We start from the raw sequence: 8,583 nt of genomic DNA on the forward strand, positions 1-8,583 counted from the left end.
GTTATACATCCTCCATAGCATTTTATCTGGTCAGTAATATGTAAAATGTATGTGTGGCATGGAAAACATGGCTGATGTGGTCACTCTACTTTGAAGGGTATGAGAACCTAAGAAATACTAGTTTACATACTGAAGCTGGTGGAATTGCAGTCTAGTTCACTTTAGTGAACACCCAAGTTTGGTAATTTCATATTGCCATATGATATTTGGATAATCTAATAAATAGGGAAATTGATGGGATGAGTGGCCAAATGTAATCTGGCCACCATAACAATTTACTATCAATAGAGGTACCAACATCTAGACAGGATTAAATTAAATGATTGATTCAGATGAAATTCATTTTGATACTGAGAAAGTGTCACTTGGAGAACCCAAAACAGAATGTGGCACTAAAATCTTTGAATCAAGGTCTTCCAACCGTCCTAAATGAAGTCGATCAGCCATCCTGTCAGCATGTGATTGTCCTGCAGTGAGCCTTCTACATTGACTGGAATTAGGCACCATTACAAATCTCCAATGCTACCCCAGTAACAAAAAACATTCAGGCCTGGTCTAACTCTGTATACACTGGGCATGAATTGTGTTGTTATAAAATGTATTCACAGCGAGGCTGAAATCTGGATAATTTGCAAGGTCATTTATTTTACACAAAAAGAAAATTCCATTCCAAGCAGAGGACTGAACAGCTGAATTGTTAAAGAATGAACTCTGTCAATTCAAAAAGAACACTTCAAGGCAGCTTACAGTGGCAAAATAAAGGTTGTTTGCAGTATGACAAGTGCAGCTGAACAGAGTTTTCCTTAGCGAAGCGGAGATCAGATCTCGCCGGCCTGTCACATGACAGAGAAGGTAAGTCTTCATGTTGCTTTGAGTCAAAACAAAGAGTTCCATTGTTTGGCTTTTTCTCAAATGATGCTGAAATCTCTTCATAATTACTGGGCTGTACTCTCATATCTTGACAGTCTCTTAAGAAATGTTCCAATAGCTCACATAGACTTACTTGGACCCATCTGAAAGACTCTGATTAGCTGCCTTCATCTAAGGAGATCACATGATAATGCCTTCTTGGATGCACGGGAGGTGCCAATAGTGAGGAAATGCAAATTAGAAATAAATAATAAATATAAAATAATTATTTAAGCTTTGTCTTGGGAAAAGAAGAGGGTCTGTTCAAGTCCGGCGGGCATTGCCCTGGCTCAGGCTTAAGGCAGTGACTCCCATAGATACATTGCTGCCTGAGTCTATTTATTGAAGTGTCACATGTATGGCCAACAGTCATTAAAGACGGAGCAAGGATCAGTGGTTTGTTAATATCAAAGTGAGATATTCTGATGTAAGACGGGAGCAAATACCTCAAAGAATCTAGTTTTTTTCTCTTGCAGCATGGGTAATGGGGTTTCTGGAAACTTTTACAAGAATATCACATACTTCTGAGAGTAGGCAGCAAAAGCGTGAGTCTGATGAGCGCTTAAAAACTCAGGCGTACATGTTATACAAGCTCACTTTCATAATATTTCATGTCAGTTTAAATCTCCTATTTTTTAAGGCCACCATTTTATTACGCAGGAGATCATACAGAACAGCTATGTGACTGATACTCAACATACTTAACTGTAAGAGCAGACCTGAATGTTCTATTACTGATGAGTGAATACATTATCATTAACTCTGTGATTTTGTTAAGATGACCATGAAAAGATGTTTTAATAATGCATAACATTTTAAAAGATTTACAGTAAAAGAGATGGAAGCATGCACAATATTTGGCGTAATTACAAAGCATAAGCATTATCTAAATATTTTTATCAAATGCAGTTAAACAAAAATAAAATATATCATTAGTGGAATTCATTAACTGTAAGCCCCATCTCATTAAACATTGTCTTAGTACCATTTAATTCCTAATTACTGAATAATTCTGTATGTGGAATTAACAATCCTGCCAAAAGCAGAACTAAAGTAGGAGATCGTCATGCTTTCATTTGGATACCATGTTTCTATTTCATTAGGTAAAAGTAGGCATTAACGGGAAAACATTTTTACACTGTTTTGGTGCATAGAGATAAAATTCCCACTTCTCATAAAACCAAAACCTTTGTGGGCTTTTGTTTTTATGTCCACTTAAGAGACCCCCCCCCCAAAAGTGCTCAAGGAATGAACTATCGATGGAGGATGGAGATTGTCCTGCATTCAGACAGTCACAAAGAACACCCAGATACACATGGTGTACAAGACTGAAGAAGTTATATTTTCAGTGTCCAGATCTAGTCCTCAACCAACACTCCTTATTATGGTCGGTCTCACATATTACTGGTTTCACGTCCCAGCTATTCATCAATTGGGTTATCACACTTACAGTGTTTTCCTTTTCTACGTTGTGATTAATTTTGACCCTACCAATAAGCACATTTTGTACCATCAAACCGGCAACAGAGCTACCGTAACTCAAGTTAATAGCGTTTTCTAAGCAATGTGTACATTTAACTTATGATTGGAACCATGTTGTTCTGTCATAAAGCTTCTCCTTGGAGTTGTATTCTTGCCAAAGGCTCAGTTGTCTACAGTGCAAGGGAGACAGTTTATGGTCAGTATCAGTCATTTGGAAGACAAACCAGTTATCAAGAACAAAGCACTAAGAATTGTTCGTAAAGTATCTGAGTCTCTTGCAACAGGATAAAAGATCTGGGCAAATAGAACCATATAAAACAAAGCAAGAATATAGTGCATGCCCAGTGAACACCATGCGATAAACACATATCTAAGGCATAAATATTTGAGATTCCCTCACACTATATGCCCATATATTGCTTATCCAACCACTACATCAAAGTTTGGTGAGTCCTGTCTAATTTTTCATGGCCATATTGCTTAAGAAAGAGCTCAATCTGCATTTTAACCCAAATGAGACTCTCAAGCTAGAATAATAATGATAATGAATATACTTTGAAGATACTTTGGTTAGCATACAGTATGGCCATATAGCATGACAAAATCCCCAATATTTGTGCCTTAGATGTTCGGTGTTTTTCTGAATGGTATTCAATGAGCATGCGTTGAATTCTTGCTTTATTTTGTGTACTTATTGGTCATTATTATTCTAGCAGCAACCCGGGAATCCAAATTTTTGTGCCTTTTATGCTTTTTAGAATGGAACCATACAGCCCACTACACTTCCAGAGCATAAAGGTAAATTAGACACAGGAGGTGGGGACCCTTAACCATTTGAAGCATGGGTTTCATTTACACAGTTACCCCTCTAAATAACGTACACACATAGTAATAATATGTATACACATCTGCAATAAAAATTAATGTACAAGACACTCATTTAACTGTAGTAGTTAAGTAAACAGAAAGCAAGCAAACCTACTGTTTTAGCATTAGGAGTCACTAAAGTGAGGTTAACGTCACTTGAGAAGAACGATTAGAAAATGATTTGCATTACCCCACACAGCTGCCGCGTTACTGCTGTCACCCGGCCAAAGTCATTTACTAGAAAGGTCACAAAGCTCACTTGTCATATTCCCCAGGCCGCTAAATTATGCATAATATAAAGTCCAAATTTAGCACCACTTCATGTAACAGCAAACATCTAGCTAATACCATTATTGACTAATATAAGACTTTGACAACATACAGGTGTTTTTTTGTTGTTTATTTTTACATTTGATGCGTCAGCTCATCCTTCTCCAGGATATACTTTTTACCAACAATGACAAAAATAATATATAATGTTTATAATAGCAAACATATGCAATTCTATATAATTTTATATTTAATGTATTTATACATTCATTCATCCTTCAAATGCAGAAGTGAGAAAAAGCACAAGGGGAATTATAAATAAAATCTGATTCCGGTTCTAACCTCGGAAAAAAGTGATATCATCGTAGCAATCAATGAAGGTGTCCGGTCAGAAAGGATGTTCTATCATGACAGGACCAAATTTTAAATGTAACCAAAAATATAGCCAAGTAATAGCGATATTGCCCACCTCAATACAATTTTCCAAAAATATTCAATAGTTCCTTTCCACAGAATACACATTGAGATTGAAGTAGAGAGAAAATCCTCGCATCCTCAATCCTCAAGTGAGACAACTTATTAACTAAGAGGAGACAAATTGTGTTGCAGAGTTGTGCTTCTCAGCCAAGACACAATATTTAAATATCTCTATTTCTAAGTGAAATGTCTTCCATCAATATTCTTCCTGGAAATCATTTGCAATTATCAAGACTGATAATTGATTCATCTACTTCAGAGACATATTTGTGTGGCCCTGGGGATGTCACCAAATGGTGATCTGCCAATACACAGAATTGCATTCACACTTTAAACTGAACTTGTTCTCAATACATCCAGCTCTTACGCAATCGGTTTTAGAGGGGTCAGTGATGAAGAGTGCGAAATATTGGGTTTAATGTGGATAGTTGAAGCAGAGTTGCCTACAAGATGCCAAAAATAAGGTCCCAAAAATGCTACTGTATTTACATTATTAGTTTAACATACAATGAACCATGTGCCAGGCTTTAAAATGAACTATGTCCTCTCTATTAAATAGATAGAAAGCACTGAAAGCACTCCAGTGAGTAATTGTTTAATGTTGAGATACACAATGGTATCATGCTTTTGTGTCTTTTGCATGCTTATTTTGTGCCCAAAAAGTTGGGTTTTTTTTTTTTGCATGAATCGTGGTGCACTAAAAGTCCAATAAACAAGGCATATGGTTAGGCAGGCTGGCCACAAGAGGTAGAGTGTGCCGCATGTGTTTAATATTAATCAGAGGGTTAAAATGTAAAGTGATATCAGAGCAGGAGACTGATGCACAAGTGCACTTATTTTTTTATTAAGTGCCACAGTGAACACTAGATTCCACAATCTTTCTTTTGTCTGAGCCGTACACCCCAAAGAGATATGCGACCCACTTCCTTCCTTCCAAGGCCTCTTGGTCAGTGGTCAGTGTACCTTAAGGAAAGAAAAAGATGCTATTAGTTTCTTTGATGTGCAAAGGGAATTAAGGATTGTGAGGTTTTGGTTTTATTGATTAAGTGGACAACTTGGTTGAAGTTTAGAAACTTGGCTGAAGTTTAGAAAGACAGCAGTGTAGAATTTTTACAGAAGTGGAAAGAGGGAGGATTCCAGAGGGTCCCAACTAAATTAAAGGACACCAAAGGTGAATGCTTGCCAGTATCAGTACCAGTATTGCCACATTATTTTCCAAGGAACTACTAGATTGTTCAGTTCAAGAAAAAACTGAAACCTGGAAACTATATTGAGATGAGAAATCTATGACATTGACCAAAACTCTGGGCTGGGCAACATAGGAAGATGCCAGTGGAAAAGAGCTGGGTATGACATTGCAGTTAACTTCCAAGACATTGGAGTCAATTCTAATTTGGAAAAATTGGTATAGTGACAGATGAATATCTACATTTTAAGAAAAAACACATGCTCTGGTATTGAATTCCAATATATTTAATTTTTATTATTGTACTTTTCATTTATGCCTATATCTAGCTGATTGGTTAGGAATTCTGGAGACATTATCAGATTGGAATTTTGGGAGCAATAATAGACTAGTAAAAGGAATATAGTAGACTGGGGAGTAAAAAACAAGTATATACTTCTATAGGCTGTTACATTACAATTACTAAAAACAGCTAGGCATGGCATTCTAATTCCAAAAATACAGTGTTTAATGAAATAAACTTTCATTTTTATTATGCTTATGGTTATTATTCATCTTTCCATGTGATGGCATTAAACAAGTCTCCTTTATTACATAACAAATCCTTCTCAGGTAATTCTGGTTTTAGTGAATAATCTCAGTTAAATCCTGTGCATTAACTCACCTGCTTGACTTTCATACCTTGGCTTCTAAGAGTGTGTTATTCAAAATTACAATCTACATTAAAGCATCATATTCACATCAAAAGGGTTGAAAAGTAAGAGTTCAGTGAATGTATAAATCAGACACAAATTATTCATATATAGTTGTATAATATGTCAAATATGATATTGCCAAAAGGAAATATGTGTTGTACTCACACATAGCACAGATAGCTTCAGAAAGGAGAAAGGTAAGTGATGTGGACGGATAGTATAGAATAAATAGAAAATGGACAGAGAGATGGGGAGATAATAAGAAAGAAGAAGGATGGGGAAAATAATGAAAAGGGGGAGAGATAATAAGACAAGGGTGAGATAAAGGCAAAGAGGAGAGATGAAATGAAATAGGAGAGAGAAAGAGTGAAATGGGAGAGATATAGAGAAAGTGGAGCTCAAAGAAAAAGAGGAGGGGTACAGAGAAAAGAGAGATAAAGAGAAAGGAGTAGAGGTAAACAGGAAAGGGAGGAGAGATAAAGAGTACCTTGTGCGATAAAAAGAAAGAAAGGAAAGGGAGAATGGGAGAAAGGTGGAAGATAAGGGAGATAAGGAGAAAGGGAGAAGTACATATAGAGGCAGAGAGATAAAAAGGAAGTGAAGAAACAAAAAGAAGAGTAGATTTAAAGAGAAAGCAGGGTAATGGGAAAGGGGAGAGACAGCCAGAAAAGGGATACAGAATGAGACAGTGGTGAAATTATGAGAAAGGGGAGAGAGCAAGTAAGTTTGTGGATGCAAGGCAAGCCAGGATGTGTATATGTAGGGGCAAGAGTAAATGTGCATGTGTTTATGGGAAGACATTTGTAAGGGTAGTGTATATGTGTGTATTCTTTCCATTACGGTTCCTGCTTTGGGCCTAAAGGGTATATAGAACGACTAAAAGGTGCACTGGTGCCAGAATTAGAAGAGAGTGGTCAGACTGAGAGGAGCCCTGTGACTCTGAGAGGAGGCAAATGTGGGTGCAATTTAGGTGCTGGGTAAATCCTGTAGATGTAATCTGGGCAAATCTTGTGTGTATGTGTGCAATCTATCTGCCGGTCCAAGTCCTGTGGATACAATCTAGCTGCTGGTCCAAGTCCTGTGCGTGCACTCTGGGTGCCAGAGGTGTGCAATCTATGATCAATGTCTGCAGTTTAGGTTTTCCATACGTCATTGGATCTATACCTTAAGTGCTGAGTTTGCTCATGTTTTTGTGGTTGATCCTGCAATACTGCAATGTTTATTTGATATATATGTCTGAACTATATGGGGAGGTCTAGCACAATGAAGGAAAGGACAGAGTGTTGTCAGATGGTGGGTCATGTGTATGATGTGCTAGCATGACCCTGCCCCCAAGGGCAAGCACAATAATGCTGCTCAATAATCTTCATGGGTGGCGCTGCAGTCTTGTAAAGTCTTCAGCCAGCTTACCTGGGACAAACAGCTTCCCATGAGATCTTTGCCCCTAAACAGTGGGACTAAGCTTAACAGTTGAGGGGGGACTTAATGTATAGTGACTGATCATGACCACTGACAATGCCTTTTTTTTAACAAACGATTGATCGATAAAGGAGTGGGGCCAAATCAGGAAGGGGTGGATCATAAACAGGAAGAGGTGCAGCCTGGGCAGGAAGGGGCTGGGCAAATTAACTAGATCTCAGGGCCCTAAGGTTTCTTGGTGAAAAGGCAAGCCGTTTGAAACCGGCCTTAATGTATTGTTATTGATATATGTAATATTGCCATGCATACACAACAGGGGAGCAACTAGAAAACACAGAGCCCCAGGGGCCCCCAACTTCAACAGCTGGTCTGTGCCTTCTTTGCCCCTTGCCCCCTTCCAGCATACACTCTGGCACATATACGTAAACACACTTATACAAATTACACATACTCACTCATACTCACTAACACACACTCCATCTCACCCCACTTACACATCCATGCTCACACATAAACGCTTATATATATATATTCTTACACACAAACACCTATACATCTATGCTCTTACACAAAATTACACATCTATGCTCACACACACACACACTTACTTGGCACTTTTGTTGCCAAGGTGTTAGACATTAATGGCTGTGTGTTATACAGGCTGCACACTCACTACTTTACATTGTAGCATGGTGTCATTTCTTCAGTGTTGTCACATGAAAAGATATAATAAAATATTTACAAAAATGTGAGGGGTGTACTCATTTTTGTGAGATACTGTATATAGATCCCACCTTCCACCTGCCCTTGCTTACCTCTCCGATACAAGGGAGCCACTGGTACACAAGGTGTTTGTTAAAATATGATTTCATTTATTTGCTCCATAATATGCCCACAGGATTTATGATTCAATATTGCTTCGAGCCGAAGGATTTTGTGTTATGCCATTGACTATAAAGTGTGGCTAGAAAAAGTCAAATTACGGAATAGTTATTTTGTGTCATTGTTTCTTTTTTGGATTTCTAGAGACAGCAGGACTGGAACCAGACTCCGCATAATGGCTTCAGAGTAAATACACCTGGGGCTATTGTGTTGGTGACCAAAATTGATGGGCGGGGGAAGGGCTGCCGTCTCGCCACAGGCTGTCGTACGTCACCATGACTCTCCACTTTTGTATATCCCAGCCTTAGCAATGCCTCAGGAATTTCCTTAAATAAGTGCTGTACAACACAACTTCCACATCGCATTATTGTCTAACTAAAACGATGCAATAAAACA

The sequence above is a fragment of the Spea bombifrons genome, chromosome 11, assembly GCF_027358695.1.
Source record: "Spea bombifrons isolate aSpeBom1 chromosome 11, aSpeBom1.2.pri, whole genome shotgun sequence".
In the NCBI taxonomy this organism is placed as follows: Eukaryota; Metazoa; Chordata; class Amphibia; order Anura; family Pelobatidae; genus Spea; species Spea bombifrons.